The sequence below is a fragment of the Emydura macquarii genome, unplaced genomic scaffold, assembly GCF_026122565.2.
Source record: "Emydura macquarii macquarii isolate MOO-44397 ecotype Brisbane River unplaced genomic scaffold, CSIRO-AGI_Emac_v2 contig_1254, whole genome shotgun sequence".
NCBI classification, from domain to species: Eukaryota; Metazoa; Chordata; order Testudines; family Chelidae; genus Emydura; species Emydura macquarii.
This window is the reverse complement of record NW_027131391.1, coordinates 5,855,748-5,873,729: the sequence shown is the minus strand read 5'-3', so window position 1 is coordinate 5,873,729 and position 17,982 is coordinate 5,855,748. Positions and strand designations below refer to the sequence as shown.

The following is a 17,982-nucleotide window of genomic DNA, read 5'->3' as shown; positions in this document are numbered from 1 at the left end:
TCATTCATTCTCTCTTTGGCCACCTGCACACATTCTTGACGCTGAATAAATAGTTGTATTATTATCTCGCTGTGACATCAGGCACCCATCTTACTTTGTGCATTCTTGTAGGTGGAGACCATACTGTCCTTTTCTGGCTATCAATACGCGTACCTTGCAATTCAGCTAACTGCCCTCAGAACTGCACATCCCACCATAAGTTTGTGTGGAAAATCAAACAAAAGGGAACATAGAAGTGAAGGAGGAAAATGCAGTGGAGACTGCAGGAAATATAAGTCATTTGTCATAAGAGCAAATCCTTCATTACCAGTAAATGGGATATTAAAATGGTGCTTAGGACTGGGGGAGAGGGGGCAATTTCACGTGAAATATACAAGTTAAGAAGCCCAAATGTCCAATGTAAATTGAGTATGCAGCAGCAGCTGTAATTTATATACACACAGTGAGTAAGCTGCTTAGTCAGGCAGTTCTGGAAAAATCTTCAAAAGTGCCAGGTCCCATGTTTCAATGTGATTTAGGCACTTAGGGCCGGATCATCCAAGGTATTTAGATGCTTAACTCCGTTGGAATCACTGGGAGTTCAGTGTCTAAGTAACTGTGAAGATCTGGGCCTTAAAGCCATTTTTAAAAGGTATTGAGACAGCTAAAAATGCAGATAGTTGCCTAGGGGTATTTTCTACAGCCCTTAAGTGAGTTAGGTGTCTAAATCCCAGAGGCTTTCAGTGGCTTAAGTCACTAATGGATGTTTTGAAAAATTGGCCCTTTGGATTTATACTTTTCTTTGAAGCACATAAAACACTTTTGGCGCCTTATAAAGGAGGATGGTGACAATATATTTTGCCTAAATACAATACATTTTTTAAAAGTGCCTATATAATTGCTCTGGATTTTGGGGCATTTAATTCACCTCATATAATTCAGAGGCACAGATTCTATGTCAAAGCAGCAAGCAGTTATGCGTGTAATATAGTAAAGTGTAAAATTTCTTCTTCATATATATATTTGAATGGTGGCGGTTGTAAACCTACAAAATAATGTGTATACTCTGGTTACAAGCCAGGCAGAAATGCTGAGCCTGGGAGTCGGGAAACCTGAGCGCTATTCCCATCTTTGCCTCTGTTCCTCTGTGACCTTACGCTAATTCCTTCACCACTCTGTGCCTCTGTTTCCCCTCCCACCCTTTGTCTGCCATGTCTGTTTAGACTGCACGCTTTTAGAGACAAGGACTGACACTCACTATGTGTATGTACAACACTTAACACTGTGGGGTCCTGATCTCAGCTAAATGCTCCTGTAATACAGATAATAAAGAATATTTGTGTCGAAAACTGGTCCCCTTGAAAGCAGGAGTCAGATGCAGAAAACACAGCACACTATGGCATAAATTACACCCTCAAGGTCAGATTCACTGCAACTGGCACAGGCAGCAAGTGTACCTTACACCTCTCCATAGCAGTGAGATGCCCTGCGCTGCAACAGACAGCCATTCCCTGCAATGGAGGGCAAGTGGTATGGACACACTGCTTTCTCTCAGGCTTCCTGGGAAGGGTGGGCAGCAGACGTTGCAGGGAGGCACTGAATCAGGATCAGAGGATCCTCTGCACCCACGAGGCAAGATTTTCCTCTATATACTTGATTTCAATCAAAACACAGGCATCCACTACAGTGCATATGAAACAGGGTCAATGTATGGGAAAGGCTTTGCTCAGGACCTCCTCACTCCTTTGTGATTTCAGGATGCTCAGTTTAGTGGCTTTTCTTAGCCATGCCTCACCTGCCTTTTGCAAAGAACAGCCACCAGCCTTGACGTCTAACCCAGATTCCTTTCACCCCATTCCAATGGAGGAAAATGTACCGATATTAAAGCATTAGGGTTCTGTAGAAATTACTCTAGAAACCTACAGCACAACATTCTGTTCCTAGTTACATTTGGAGCAGTCCCTGTTAAATTAATGGAGGTTCTCTGGATTTACACTGGTGGAAGTGTGATCAGAATTTGGCCCACAAAATTTAATAGGGAGTAATTTATTTTCTATAGTTTTTGTTTGTTTGTTGTGTGTTTAAACACCCTATAGAAATCTACAGAAGAGTTAGAAATTACTATTGAATTCTAGAGATTTTTCCCCCATAAGGACAGGCCTCTTCATTCTGTATCTCAGTGCAATCATGAGGTGTGTCATGTGGGTTTGGAGGCACAGTCTCTGGAGGTGTCCACACAAGTTGTTCCGCTCAGAGCCAGATTGAATTTGGCATGTTCAAACGCCCATAGGAGAGTGGACCAAGAATGCTTTAGCCCTGTGTCTCTGATCCCAGCCACCCACCTCTTACTGACCTGAGCAAATCAGTGTTCAGGGGTTTCAAAGCGACTTTTAATTCCACCTTGATTTCATGTCTCAATTGCCTGTGAAGCTGCAGGACAAGGATCATGTTTGTATACTGGGAATACCTGGTCTCAGACTCTGTTTTCCAGTGTACAGCAGACATCTCAGGGGAGGAGGCAGCTGCAAGTCTACTTTTAATATTCTTTTTTGAGAAGGGAGGGGGCATTCATACATGGTTGGTGGCAAAACTTAGTTTTTAAGTCATTTTTAGGGATGTTGTTTGGTTGGTGTAATATTAGCCTTGTTACACCAGCCCGGGGCAGTATGAGATTATATCATCCATTAGACATTGCACCAGTGAGGAATTCCTATCTTATCTATCTATCTATCTAAAGCAAGACCATGGCATCTCTGCAATCAGTAAAATATAACCAATAGTTTTATATAATGTTGGTTTCGTAGGCTAATGTTTTACTGTGTGGGGTCACAAACAGGCATATTACAGTACAGTTCTGGGATTTAGCTTTATGGCTTTCCCTGTTAATGGTGTAATGATGATTTCCACATTGCTAGATACCTTGCATCACTAGTGATAGCATCGTTAATGCTTTAGGTGCTATGGTAATGGTCGCTGGATAGATAGATAGTTAGATAGATAGATATGTGTTGTGATTAGCTAGCTCACTGGCCAGTTAGCAGGAGAATATCATAGCAGTGTAATTACCACTTCCTTGCCTCTTTTGGGGATTGTTTTCACTTGCTGCCACTGCTGCTCCAGAACAACCTGATTTATTTCACTTGTTCACTTTGATAAGGTCTCCTTGGTGCTACGTATTTTATATTCACCTACGTTCCATCCTATCAAACTGAAAAAGGTCAGTGTTGTCACTGGAGAGGGAAAATAGAGATAATGCCTCAAACTAGTCAGTGGGGATATAGAGATGGACCCAGGACCAAGTCATAACACAGTTTTTGTTTTCCTTCCAAACTCTTCCCTCTGTGCTCTCTCCCCCATCCCATCCCATGGACTCTTATATTCCTCCCATTCTTGAATCCTGGATCTTCTTTCCAAGTGAGGAAACCAAAACCATAGCTATAAATACTCCATCCATCAATAATTAGCTGTATGCTACATGCTACTTGGTACTCTGTCTCAGATTAACTGTACTTGGGCCACTTCTGACTACGGCCCTTGATCCTAAGGATTTGGGAATCATGCCTTAATCTGCCCTGAAGAAATCCAGTACCACATTATAAAGTCCTTCTGTCTATGTGGTCTTTCTATATAAAACAGAGATCAAATCCTGAGTAACTTGAAGAGGAACCAGAACCCTGGTAGGAAGCAAAAGGGAGATGGATCTCAATGTGGAGAACGGATTGTTAAGATGGACACACACACACACACTCCTGCCCTTCCCCCAGTTGTCCAGCTGATGTATAAACTACCAAATCTTGTCTTTATCATGAAGAAAACAAATTACACTGCCCTGGAAGCCTGTCTCAACCAGCTAAGCAACATTATTTGCAAAAGGAACCAGAACAGAGACAACTGCTTCCATTGCATGGAGACAAGAAATTGATATAACAACAGATACGTTGTTAACAGACTTTGACCCTATAAACATGTACAGTTGTGCCAGAAGTGATCTCTGTTGGCAGGTGATCAAAATGCAACATAGTCCTTCAGAGATGTTCCAATTGCAGGAGGAAAGACAATGAAAGAATGTGTGACCTTGTTATTTTCCTGTACCATGACTTGGATGGGCAAATTTGGCATAAGAGTGAACAGAAAGTCAGCAGATCCTAGATGCATTTGTGGCATAAGAAGTCTTCCTGTGGAGTATAAAAGCAACTATAAAGCCTGGGTGGCTCGTGGAGTTATCTATTTGTCTTTGCAAGTGGAACCTGAGATCAATAGTGAAGCAAAATCTCCCTTACATTGTTCAGTTGCACTTGAAATAACGCAGGTGTCATCCGCAGGACACACAACAAAACTTTTACAACCTCTGCTTGAGGGCATTGCCATATGACTCGAGAAACGTTATCTACACTCACTGTGAGCAAAACAGAGTCCGAATGGGACACCTTATAACTGGAGATTGTTCCTCTAATAGCCTTGCTTTAGTTAATTCATATGGTCATAAAGCCTGAAGGGTCCCCAAGATCATCTAGTCTGACCTCCTGTCTATCACAGGCTACTAAACACCATCCACCACCACCCCCAACAAACCCGACAACCAGAATTAGATCAAAGTGTTACAGGCCTTGGGAGATGGAAAGGTGGTGTACCACAGGTGGAGAACAGGAAGGATCAAGGTGCCACCAATGCCTGAGGCTCCTGCAATGGCAGGAAATTGATTAAGTGAGAGAGACTCAGATGATCCTGGCAAGTGACCCACACCCATGCAGTGGCGGAAAGGGAAAACAGCCTCTGGGATGCTGCTTTAAAAACTTGTATTGCTGACTCTTTCAGAAATGGGTTCACTGTGTAGATTCCCAGTACCTAAACCCTCTTTTCTTATGGGAATGAGCACTGCTTCCCTACTAGAAGGAGTAGTTGTAGCACCTAGAAGCCCCAATCAAGGAATTTAGGATCACGGTGCTCTACATATGCTACACTATTTGCCATCTTTATTAGACCTGGGAGAAATTCACAATATTTGTTCTTCATATTCATTTCATATGTTAATTTTGGTCAATTTCATATGATATCTCGGGCACATCCTCTTCCCAAACATATGGTTTATTCAAAATTTCAGTGTAATGACCTTGTTTGCACTGAAAATGCAGTTGTTCAATGCATGAGCAGTCTTCATACTACAACAGGCCTCTCTTCATTCAGCAAGTATCCCCTTTCTTCTCCTACCTCCATTTAGGAGAAGATGGAGACTTTAAATCAAGAACCAGTGCTGAGCTTCCAGTATCCACAAACCCACCATTCCTTATTCCTTTCAGAGAGCAAACTATTAATTAAAATGAAACCACTCTGCAAGCTTTGCATTATTTTAAATCAGGGATTCTCAAGCTTTTCTATAATACAATACAGAGATTGTCTCATGGACTATCTCCCTCACCCAACCACCATTGTCTACCGCCTACTTCTCCTTCCCCAGACAACCACCATTGTCTACCGCCTACTTCTCCTTCTCCATTCCCCAGGCCCACCCCCCCTCTCTTCCTCATCAACCATCCCCACCTCACCTACTATTCCCCGATGCCTGGACTCCACTTCCTCTCCCATTCATGGTTATATGGACACCATGTCCCCTTCCATTCATGGTTGTGTGGATTTGTGAGCACCTATCACCCTGGTGGCAACTACAGGAATTCCTTACATGGAAAACTAATATTAGAAAAGGGTTTAATTTTCTAATGTAAGGTAGCAGCTGGAAACAAGGAGGCGGAGACAACACACTGTGACTGTCCACCTCTTTGAAAAGCAATGGTGTGTGGTCCTTGGACCACAGTTTGACAACCAGTGCTGTAGAGCAAGCAGAGAACGCAAGGGTTATTCACAGAATTTCTAATTGTCTCACTGAGAGAAGCTGAGTTGTCCAATAGGCAAATTTTTATGCCAAAATTACGAAGTGGGCATGAGATCTAGGTAGCAGACTTTAAGGGAATGACCATGTGCGTGCCTGAAAATATTTTCAATCATGCTCATTTTTACAGCATATTATTATCTACTTCAAACATTCAGTGGATGCTAGCTGGATTTTTAAAATACATTCTCTTTGGCTGTCTTTGTGCCCCTTTCGTGTTTGCTTTGTTTTGCAAATGTTCCAGCATCAGACCCAACGCCTGGTGAAGCTACGCTTCCATTCCAAGAGGTGTCAAAGCAGGCCACAGTTGAACAAGTTTACTGGAAAGAATGTTTGCTTCACATTTTTGACAAATATTGGGGAATATCTCCAGAAATTAAATTACAGCTGTTTTTTATTGTAACAATGTATATATTCAACCACTTTGGAACCAATAGGAAGCTGGTGTAGCTCTCAACCTGCCATTTTACAAAGCCTTCTGCAAAGTCAATGACAACATCTTGCTCCCTGAGATAAGGTGTGGGCTAATGAAGTTCCCAGAAGTACTTGAACCCCTTGACCATATAATAAAGCCTGTTGGTTCTCAGATTGTGTTCTTTGGACGGCTGGTGATCCATGAAGAACTCGCCGATGGTCTGAAGAACTGGTCACCTAGCTGGCTTTCTTCCTTGATTCCAGTTGCTACATTACATTATATGGGGAGCTAAGCCTGCATTAAATACTTTCCTTATGTGTTTCCATGTAAGCCAGTTGCTAGAGGGATGTTACCTCATCATGAATTGCAGGGGCTTGGTTCGTGTGATCATGAATGAATGGGAAGGTGCCCTTAAAATAGATAACCGCTGTGTGGAATCAATGGCCCGAAGTTTGAGAACCGTGGGTAATAATACCTAGCTCTTATACAATGCTTCCCATGAGTAGATCTCAAAGCACATGACAAATGAGGTCCCTGCCCCCAAAAGCTTCGTCCTTAGATTTTCCTTAAGTAAGAACTGTGGAGCTCGTAATGTAATATCCTTGGACCGGATTCTGCCACCCTTCCTCGTGCTGGCTAGTATCTTATTCTGTGAGTAGCCTCATAGATTTCAGTGGGGGCTAGTCATGGAAGCAGGTACCTCGTACTCATTCTGAGCCACAGTCCGCATCTGGCCTTTCATGTTGCACAGATATTTACGTGGGGCCATCCGAAAGAGAGAAATCGGAGAGTTTCTTGATGGGACTTGCTCGCTTTTCAGAGGATTGCACGCATCACTTGGTAAGACGAAGATTGCAATTGCCAGGAGTTCGGTGAGGCCAACAGTGTGTGGTGAAATCTGACGGTATCCGCTTGGCTCGTGATCAGCTGTTCGGTGATGGAAATCTTGGCTACACGAAGACCCGCAGCTGTGGATCTCCCGAAATTCGTCACGACCCTGCTCTAAAAGCAACTGAGGTCAACGGCTCCAAGGGTGGAATTTCCCTCGTGGGGACCTTATTGATTTACAACGAGATTTGTTCTCCCCAGTCACTCAGGCGCTTCGGAGAAATCCCACCCCAAATGTCCATCCTGCCATGAGTTCTTATGCATCGGGCGTCCCACCCAGGATGACTGCCCTGGGCTGCGGAGTTACGTTGCCTCCGGGCTCTGCTCGACAGTAGCAAACCACATCAAACTTGTGGTAGCAGTGTCCAAGGAAAGGGCAGCTTTGGAAGGGGAGGAGGCGGAGGTAGTCCTGTGTGAACGGCAGCTTGCACTGATTGCTAGACCATCCCTACCTTCCAAGTTCAGGCAGAACCTGGCCGTTGGGCAGAAGACAGGCGATTGAAAACATGCTTATTAACAACGAGAGACTGGGCAGGGCCGCTTGTTTTGCAGCTAAAGTCAATCAACAGGGGGCCATTTGCAATATTGAAACCTTATATTGTGAATTCATCAGCATGAAGACAGGATTTCCCCAGCTCCCTGGGATGAGCGAGGCAAACAAGTAGCTGAAAACAGAGAAACACCGAGGACAGGATCTTGGGATCTTTCCGCATTTCTTGTGGTCTCTGTTTTCCTTTGTGCTAATACAGGCAGCCATCGGGCTTGTCTGTAGCAAGAGAGCAAGATGTAAGATACAGAGAGGAAGGTGTTTTCTGAAAGCCACTGGGCTGAGTTTCCAGGCACATTTCCTTCCTCGAGATTTTTTTCGTTTTGTTTTTTATCTCATTCATGTACCAGTCCCTGAAAATGTACAGAGGACTCCCCCTCCTATCTTTATGTCCCTTAACTTTGCTGGGAAAGTTTTCCCCATCCCCAGCCCAGTGAAACAGACAGATACACGCGTTCTTTTGTGGCTAAAAATCGCGGTGTTTTCAATAACTTTCTGGGGCGGTAGAAAATTCCTTAGCCGCCAATAACTCTTATTTTTTTCACCAGAGGAATAGAAAAGCGTTTTGAATTAATCTTGGAAAAAGCGCAACTATAAAGTGAGAATTAGCCAGAATAAATCAGTGCCCCAGAATCTTTTACTGCGCCAACTTCAGAGAGAAAAAAGAACCCCAACAAGGTTCTTTCGTTTGCTCCCAGTCAAACCCACTGGGACTGGTGGGTCGGAGGAAGGCAGGCAGGCAGATGTCGCTACTATGCACTCTGACAACGGATTTTTAATTCACAAATGCAAGTCGAGGCGGATCTTTAAGGCTGGGTAGAAGAGCAAACAAACCAGCTTTCCTCTCCGGGGTTTTCTTTGTAGACCCACGGTAAAGTGCTCTGCTGTTTTATGGTCATTATATGTAATAGGAAAGAACTCCCTTGAAGCTGCCTTTTCCATTCCTGATTAGCCTCGAGCAGAATTAACTTTCCTCCCTGGTCAGGTAGAGTAATTCTAACTATGGCACAGGGCAGCCTTATTAAAGGGCAATATGTGTCCCTCTCTTGACAGGCTGCCACAGGAAGATTTAGCTTCCTCTCTCCCTGCGGGGATACCTCTCTAATGATTCCACTGGCTGTGTGCTCTGCTGTTTGTCAGGAGGGCTGACTTAAAGCCACCCTACATCTGTTTAGGCCAGAGAGCTGCGTTGCCTACATTTTAATAAACCTATAATTTACACATTTCCATTATACCCTGTAATTTCCCCACTCTGGGAAAAAGAGAAATCACGGAGCCCGAGAGCTCGCCTAAGGCACCGCCAGAGAGTCAGAATAAATATAGGGCTGAAAGCTGCAGCAGTAAAATAATCGAATGGAAGAGCCAACAAGGACTGAAAACTAAACAGCTCTCCTGATGCCCCGCGGTTTGCAGTCTCGTTTTGAGAAGCTGGTGGGTAAATTCGCGAAATTGAAATAGCAAGAGCTAGTGAGACCCTGGAAAGAAACTGACCCGGGTGATACCTTTTTCTAATAGAACTGCCGGTGGTAACTAAGTTTGAAGTCTATATGTTTAATGAAGTCTACAAATTAAGTGGGAAAGCTGCTCCAGGAAACTGACACACGCTTCCCACGTTACTGGAACAATTGTGTACTGTTGTTCTCAGAGAACACAACCAACCTCCCTCCCCGCCCCCCCCCCCCCAAAAAAAACCCCGACAAACAAATAAAAAACAAACTTACAAAAAACAGACTAACAAAACCCACGATAACTATCCGTTAGGGGCTTTATTTCTGCAACAAGAATAAAGGCGCGCACACACATATATGGACCGGCGCTCACAAATTACCGTATTCTACCGCTAGTGAAAACTCAGAGGTGGCACGTGTGAGATTCCTATATACGACACGTGTGAGAGAGGACAGGCAATGCTTTAATAAAGCCAGGGCACTTGATTGCAAACAATAATTTGTGAGTCTGTGTGTGTTTGAATGCATGTGTGTGGCGGTGCGTATGAGTTGGTGTCTTACGCTTGAGACACACCCGCACAAAAGATAGGCGATTCGAATTCACTCCGAAACTTGTAACTCACCAGCACCCTTTGTCACAGACAGGACTGGCGGGCAAAGTCGAAAGTCTTAACATTGAATGCCTTGGCTTTGGTCAGTTTGTGCCGTAAGTCCGGTGTTGTTTAAATCCAGGCAGTCATTTGACGGGAGCGAAAACAACCTTCAGGGAACGATGAAAGCGTTTTATAATGCGGATGCAAATAGATTGCAAACCTGTTCTTATGGACTTGGGGCCCGATCCTTCAGGCGATTGTTGTCCCAATCAAATCAACAGGTGATTACCCTAAGCAAGCACTGAATCACCGAGCCCTTCAGCTGACACGGTTAAGAAATCAATTGAACCCAAAATATGGCTGGTAGGAATATGAATTTGCAGGCTGATGTACACCTTGCCCCTCACCCAGGGACTCCCTGGAACACACTTTATACAACGTACAAAGGCATATTCCCCCCCACAAAGACATATCTTAAAGCGATTAATCTCAGCCATACTCAATCTGTGCTGCGATCCAGACTCGATACATGGCAAATTGTTATTAATGATGATGATTTTATTACAGTAGACCTGGAAGCTCCAGGCTACTAAATATCTAGTCTACGGGATATTTCACTTCGCCTCTCGAGTTGTGTAGCAGGACGGGTAGAATGGGAATAGCCAAACTGAAAGGTACAAGAGCCCTGCAGAAGAAAAACTGTGGTGGTATTAGTCTGACACAGGCATTTTATTGGGGGGGAGAAGGGGGAAGATAGGCATTTATTCGGGAGAAAAGAGGGGTCGAATTCATAAACCTAGGAGGCGTCTGTAACGGTCTGTCTGTTGCTACGATCCGCAGACTTGATCACAGCCCGTATTTTCTGTGATAAAGCATCAACGTTAAAGCTCTCCGACTTCTAGCTCTGCCCTAGAACAGACTGGTCTGAAAGGCAGGTACTAACGAACGGCAAATTCAGTTTTCCGGTGTCAATCCGGAGTGTGTCCTATTTGCGCCGATATACTAGAGCAAGATCTGGTCCAGCTATCAGTTTTACGCAATAAAATAATTGGTGGGGGTCTATTTTAACAGATGGTTGTAACTCTTACAACATTTTGCTGAGTTGAATGCACATCTGATGTACGATGGGGGATGTAAATGGAGCATGAGATATATGTCGTTATTATTTGTGTTGCTGTAGAACCTAACTGCAGCATCAGGTGCCCCTGTGCCAGGCGCTGTACAATCCCGTAGGAAGATACCCGTCCATCCCTGCTCCCAAAGAGTTTTACTGATCAAGCGATGTGAGTGTGAAAGAGCTGGGGAACGCGCACGCGTCCATCAGGGCAGAGGTGGTTGTGTGGGGAGGCACGCGTGTGAATGCTTGTGAGTCCTCACAGCTGTTTGGAGATGTTGTGCGTCTAGACAGAGCGAGACAGAACCAGGTAGGGTTCCCATGCCTTTCCCCTAAATTTCCGAAAGCCGACGTTTGAGATTCTCTGCACAACGCCCCAGACTTCTGCTCTTTGCAAGATTTCGCTCTCCTACCTCTTTAGTGGCAGCGAGACCCTTTTAAAGAAGCGTCCCCAAGAAGTTTGGAATAAGCTATTCGACGGACACAGGACATAGCTGGCAGCTGCACTGCTCCTTAAATCGACAGGTCGAAGAGACTTTTGTTTGGGGAAACATTTGCTGGATCGGGTGCAATCCAGGGGCCCTTCGGAGCTGCACATTTGATTTGCAAGAAATAAAATCGCTGGGATTGGCGTTTTTATACACCGGAGGGTGGCGGTGAAACAGTCTGCAGACAGACAGATACAAGGAAGAAATCCCTCAAAAGTCGGCAAAGAGAAGCCAGCGCTGGCAGCGTGTTTACGATGTAAGATCCTGATAAAACCTACAGTAAAGTTATTTCAAATGAAAGGGGCTCTCTCTCCCCAGCCCCAAATACACCTTCCAGACGGTCTTGGTTGGAGCTGGTTCTGTTTTGCAAGCCTTATGGTTAGTAGGTGCTAACCTCTACTCGGGGGCGCTCGGGTGAGGAAGGGCTCTGTAGTAATCTTACAGCGATCTTACTCTCGGTGGTGGTGGTGGAGGGGATTGAGGTGCTTTGTGCACGGAGCTGCTTCTCCTATAAAAGCCGATTGGACCTGGTGCAGCGATCTCTCAAAGGAAAATCCCCTGGCATCTAGCGGAGCCCGACCCTTCAAACACAATAAATATCCTCTTAAAACTATTACAGCCCCTTTTAATCACTCTCATCTCTCAGGGGCACTTAGAGGCCCTGCTTCCTAGGGACACTTCAGACGGGTTTTCTTTACTTTTTCAACTCAATATGCGATTTTTTTTTTTAACCCTAGAAAAAACAAACATTTTCGCCCATCACAAGCCTTCGGGCCAGGTCAGATAACAAAGCAGCTGGTGTGTAAGGAAATCATTGAGTTGTAGTAGGCTGAGTGAATCTATCCCAAAGAAAATATGACGTAAGTGAGGGTGATTCACAGGCCCGGGCGAAAGGCGTTCTCATAAAAGGCTAATGTAGCAAATGAAACAAATGATCGTTGGAAATGTTAAACACAGAGGGGCATTTCATCACACCAACATAAATTCAGCTTGAAAGAGGGTTTTAAAAAAACCCACCCTCTTGTTGTTCAGTGCAAAGCAGTTTGAAGACCAACCAAGGGGGAATATTTTTATATACATGCTGGCAATTGCAATGGGGTTAAATGGAGGTGTGGGGTGGGGGTAAAGCTGACAAAGCAAGAGCCCGATCCTGGCACGCTTGAGTCAGGGCCTGATGCAAAGCCCATTGAAGTCAATGGAAAGACCCCCACGGATATCAGTGGGGTTTGGACCAGGTTGTTTTTATATCCAGGAATAACCCCTTGGAAATCATGGGGTCATTCGTGCGCCTGGCGTCTCTGAAGTAAAGGAGAGCTTTGTCGCTGACTTCAGTAGGCTCAGAATCGGTCCCTAAGTGAGCAAATCTAATGTGGCCCATCTTTTTTTTTAATCTAACATCTCCTTCCCCTCGACCATAGTACAGAACCAGGTTATGAAATCCACACGGTTTGCGTACAATAAGACAGATAACCTTTTCTGTACGTGCCGCAGCCTGCATTTCTCACCATGTCCGGGTTACTCGGGTCATTAGGATTGAAGAAAGCGACACAAACGCTGGGTTTGGTGCCTTTCACAAATGCCAGTGCAATTGTTGTACTTTGATTCTGGGTACAAACCAGGGGATTGCCGGTCACTTTCGAGCAAAGAATTTTCTAGGAGACTCTAGGGAACCTTTGGATAGGTTGAAAGAGACAGAAATAGATCCGCAATTTCTCTGTTCTCTACGGCAAGTTCCAATTTTTAAAAAGTCCTTACGAGTATTAATGGGGGGGGGGAAAGTATTTGAAAATTCAGCTCTATGACTAGAAGTACAAACTTAGAGCGAGTAGTTGTTTGCAGAGGGCGGTTTTCAAACGAGCATGTATTCTTGTTGGGCAGTTCTCGGCTTTGGATGAAGTTGTCTCGGACAGAATATTCCTTAGCAGAGAAAATAATGTGCTACATTTGCTGGTAGGTGAATTTTAGACACACACGTGTGTAACATAACACCATATGGCATACATGGGATGGTAGACAATATGTATACACACACGTGCCTATACACACTCACACACAACTTCGCGTCTACCAGGGGGGGCTCTGTCTTGGGAACACTCCTTGCTCGTGTGAGTAAAGTTACTCAGGTGAATACCTTTTTTCTCGCAGGTCCACGTGCTCGCAGGATCGGGTCTATTTATATGTCATATGATTACTCCGGTATGGTCTTCTTGACAGAATATGAATGCTAGCACTTGGGTGAAAGATTTTCTTTTGTCTGAAATTAAAATGTTTATAAAACTAAAGAAAGAGAGAGGGGGGGAGAGAGAGAGAAATATCTTTGAGAAACGACTTGAACTAATTTACCCCAGAAGAAGGAAATCTTTCAGGCAGTTAGTTACCTGTGCCAGCATGTTTAAAATGTAGAAGTAATTTTAGATTGTGTCTTCAGTTAATATATTTTACCCTTTCTCCTCTAGATGACAAGGAAGACCAGTCATTGCAAGATGTCTGCAGATACAGCTCTTTAAGAGTTTCCATATTGTATGGTTACGAAAAAATGTGTTTGTGGTCTCTAAATCCCTCCCGACAACTTTCTAAAGTCATCTCGTGTTATGGTTTCCATTGTTTGGGCTGTATAAATCGTCTTTTGAAATTACATTCACTTCTCCCTCATGCCAAACCTGGAATCCTTTAGAAGAATAGAAACACTGAGATTTATCTGACAAGTGTGTGTGTTTTGAGGGAGGAAGGAGCCTCTATTTCCAGGGCTATCGCAGAGAAAGGAAGAAAAGTTCTAAGAAGCACTTTACAAATTCGTGTTCGAAGTAACTTTGACGAATGATTTCTTCACGTAGCAAACCGGGATTATAGATTTTCTTGGTACATTCAGGTCTGGATTTGATTTTAGTGTTTTCTTTGTGTTTGGCTCTTTGCCCTTTAGGTTACTGCAGAAATAAACTTGAGTCCCTCATTCCTGAAAAAGTATATAGGAGATACCTACCTGCCTTTTTTAGTGATCGTATTGGGTTGAGCAGTTAGAGCATGAATGAATTCCTGAGACAGACGTCTGGGACAAAGCTACTGGTCACACTCATTATTGGAAAAATGCATCATTTTATTCCCGCAATCAATTTAGTGTCTTTCGATTGATAAATTATGTTATTTAATCACAAGAACAGAAACACACATCTCTCTCTCTCTCTCTCTCTCTCTCTCTCTCTCTCTGACAAGGAAATTAATTCCCTCTGCTTTACAGAAGGAAAACACTTCACTTTCTTTTCTTTTATTTTTTCTTTTCTTTTCCATAATCTAAACCATACATAATCTGTGGCTGTGAGTTCTTGCAATGCACTTGCTGGCCTCGCAGAGAAGTCATGAATATGCCTTTCCTCGTTGAGATCCCTTGCGGGTCTGGGTGTCTGAAGAGTTTTCACAGGGCTTTCTCTTCAAATTAGGTTGAAGATGATTACTCCTGGTTTCCTTTCGGCTGCTTCAAAATCAATAGGGTGCAGATTTGTTACAGCGGTTTTGTACACACACAGAACCAAAGCTTGGACGCAGACTTCCAAGCGAAGCAAAGCCAAAAAAAAAAAAGGGGGGGGGAGGGTAGGTTTTATTCATTAAACTTAGCATCGAATGTTAAAAAGGTTTGTCCAAATTCCCCAGGTGTTGTCGAGCCTGTGACCTTGAGTCAGACGAGGAGGAGGGTATAGGAGACCGGCAAGGGTTCCAGAGGTATCCTGGTCTCCTGCACAATTGTACAGCGATTTAAAAAAAAACAAACAACCCATGTTTTGTTTGTTTGGGTTTTGAAAACCTAAAGCAAGAACAAACAAACACAACGAGGGCCCGATCCTGAAAATACTGATGCACACGGGTACCGTGGGGTGCTCACAGGGATACTCAAAGCGACTCCCTTGTGTTTTCAGGATCGGGCCCTGGACTTGTCAGCTCTTGGTTGCAATTTTCAAAAGTGCCTCGGACACCTAAAAGCCGAGGTCTCTTTGAAAGTGAATGGGACCTGCCACTGAGACGCTGTCGAAAATATTCCCCCGTGTCTTTAGAGGATTTCCGTGCATGCGATTGTCATTACGCTGGGACACAAAATAAAAACGCTTGAACATCAACGCAAGGTACACCTAGGTTAGTTTTCTCTGGGTAATTACTGGGCTTCTGTAGGCACACACACAGATTGTGTGTAATTATCTCTGAGCACACATCCATACATACATACAGATGGGTGTGTATCCTATCATTTCTCCAGCCGGCTTCACAAGTCTATTCAATACACTTTTAGAAGTGAAGGTTTGTATCATTGTTCTCTTAGACTGAGCACCGTCCGGGAGCATTGCTTTTATTATTGAACGTTAATCGCTAAGCTACATCCAGCTGTTGCATACGTTTCATATTCAATTGAACTCATATATTTATATACCTGTGCAGAGCATGGCCCTGTTCTGCAGTCCTCACTCAGGCATAGTTCCTCCCTTCTGACTGGTTTGATCGATCGATTGATTGACATAGTGAGAATCGCAGGCCTAGGCCCATGGCTATATGAATAATGGCTTTCATTGTTTTCAGAGAATATACTTTTGCATGTTGTCATGTGTATTAGACATTCACAGAAGCAACCAGGGAACTTGATGGCTACAGTCCAAACCTCCCTGAACACTATTTGATCACTGTCTGGCTAGCATACTTCAGACGTTATTCCTAGGAGAGACTTCTGCTTTATGTGCAAGTATCGGCCCTGTCCTTCTGCCTCTCTAGATGCCATTATCAATGGAGCGCTTCCCAAAGAAAGCACAATGCAGCATTGGTTCTCCCTGCATTTCCCCCAGCTCCACCAATCTGCCCCTCAGTGCTAGGCCTCTGGACCAGCCTGTGGCTACCCACTCCAGCCCCACAGTCCCCCTGACCTCAAGATTAGAACAACAGAGAAACAGGAGTTCCTATGGCAGGGACGCGAAGGTTTGGCTGGGAAAGCAAACTTCTGCACATGCAAAGTGAAATCGCTTGCACCTTGTGCTCCAGGCCTCCATGCTCATTATTATCCCAAAGCCTCTGGAATTCCCATTGAGAACTCTCCCCCCCCCGCCCCAGTTTCGTGGGACACACTTTCCCCATTCATGCTGTTTCTTTCAATCTTCAGATGTGTGAAAGCCAGCGCTCCCACCGTCACCCCATCCACCATCCCGTTAGTAATTGACACGGCTGGGAGTTTGTAAATTCACTTCATGACATGGCATCTTTTTATTCCTGTGCCTTGTATTAGTATTGTTGTAACGCCGGATGACCGATCCCGTTTATCGTGTACGAGGTGGAAAATGAGTTTTCCGTGGCCAGGTCCTTCAGACTCTAAACAATTCACAATACAGGGAGGGTGGAGTGGCATGCAGGGGTGAAAAAACAAGTGTCCAAATTGTGATATTCGTCTTTCAAGGAGTGACCCTAAATCAAAACACCTGTTGCAGATTATCCTGCCCTCCCCCCCGGTAAATGGAATCATTCAGATACAAACAGGGGAGAGTAAATGGATTGCAGAGCGCTAGGTGAACACAGCAGTAACAATACAGTCGGGAAGCAAAGATGGGACCTTTCCCAGGTCATCTGTTGCCCTGCACACGCGGCTCCACGCACACGTGTAAACCCACAGCCCGCTACACAAACACATGCACGCACACGAAACGTGCGCGCAGGCAGGTCGGTGCAGCTCCTCGAACACAACCACACGCCGGAAAGAATCGCACAAAGCCAGAGGCGCAGACACAACACAAACAGACACGCGCGCACACACACACACGCGCGCGCGCTCTGAGAGCCGGGAGCGCTCGCTCGGGGGGATGCACACCCCGCTTTCACCTCGCCCTGCAGCTGGGATTAGTTCACTCTCTCCCTTCCCCCTCCCGGCCGAAAACCGCAGCCCCCGGCTCCGGTAACCACCCCCTGCCTGTGCTTTGCAAAGGACCAAGGACCCAAGATTACCTTCGAGACCGTGGTGCTGCGCAGGGAGTCGGCCCCGCGGCAGGGGTACCATGGATGAGAAGTGCGGCACTTCCCCTGCCAGCACTTGCATTTGGCCACCGGCCCCGCTTCCGCTTGTAACTACTAGGGGACCCACTGCCTGGTGCTGATAAGGTATCGCAGTGTGTCTCTCGCCCACGGTCAGCACCTTAGCTCCGAGCTCCGCGGAACGACCGGCAGCAGTTCCAGGACAGCGGGGAGATGTCGAGGTATTTCTGGTAACAATCACATCACACACATGCCTACATTCCGGCTTCCTTTCTTTTGAGCCCTACCACCCAATAGAACTCACACCTTCTACTGGATGTCTTAGGGCCCGGCTGGGGGGTGGGTTGCTGCTGCTGGTTGTTAATCTATAGGGTTCCACCAGGCCCATAAAACCAACATAGCCAGAAACTTCTTTCTCAATAGGAACTTTCTTATTTCTCCCCCCACCCCAGAACTCCTGTTTGTTTTCGCCTGGGTCCATAAGGAGCTCTGCTGCTTTGTATGGTGGGGGAAATTCGAAAAATGCCCTGCTCTGAAAGCTACTCAGACTGAGATGCCTTTGTTTTTCTTTTGCAGAGACCTGTCCTAGGCATTCATTCACACACACTGACGATACTATATATGTGTGTGTTTTA

General features: G+C 45.0%; 1 long non-coding RNA gene across 1 annotated transcript in view; it reads left to right on the top strand.

Moving 5' to 3' along the window:
- LOC137154478 (uncharacterized) overlaps positions 1–14,306 on the top strand; it is a 30,863-nt gene extending 16,557 nt beyond the window's left edge. Inside the window, exon 3 of the long non-coding RNA XR_010920219.1 lies at positions 13,813–14,306. This is a non-coding gene — a long non-coding RNA (uncharacterized lncRNA). The remainder of the gene's footprint in view (positions 1–13,812) is intronic.
- The last annotated feature ends 3,676 nt before the right edge of the window (positions 14,307–17,982 follow it).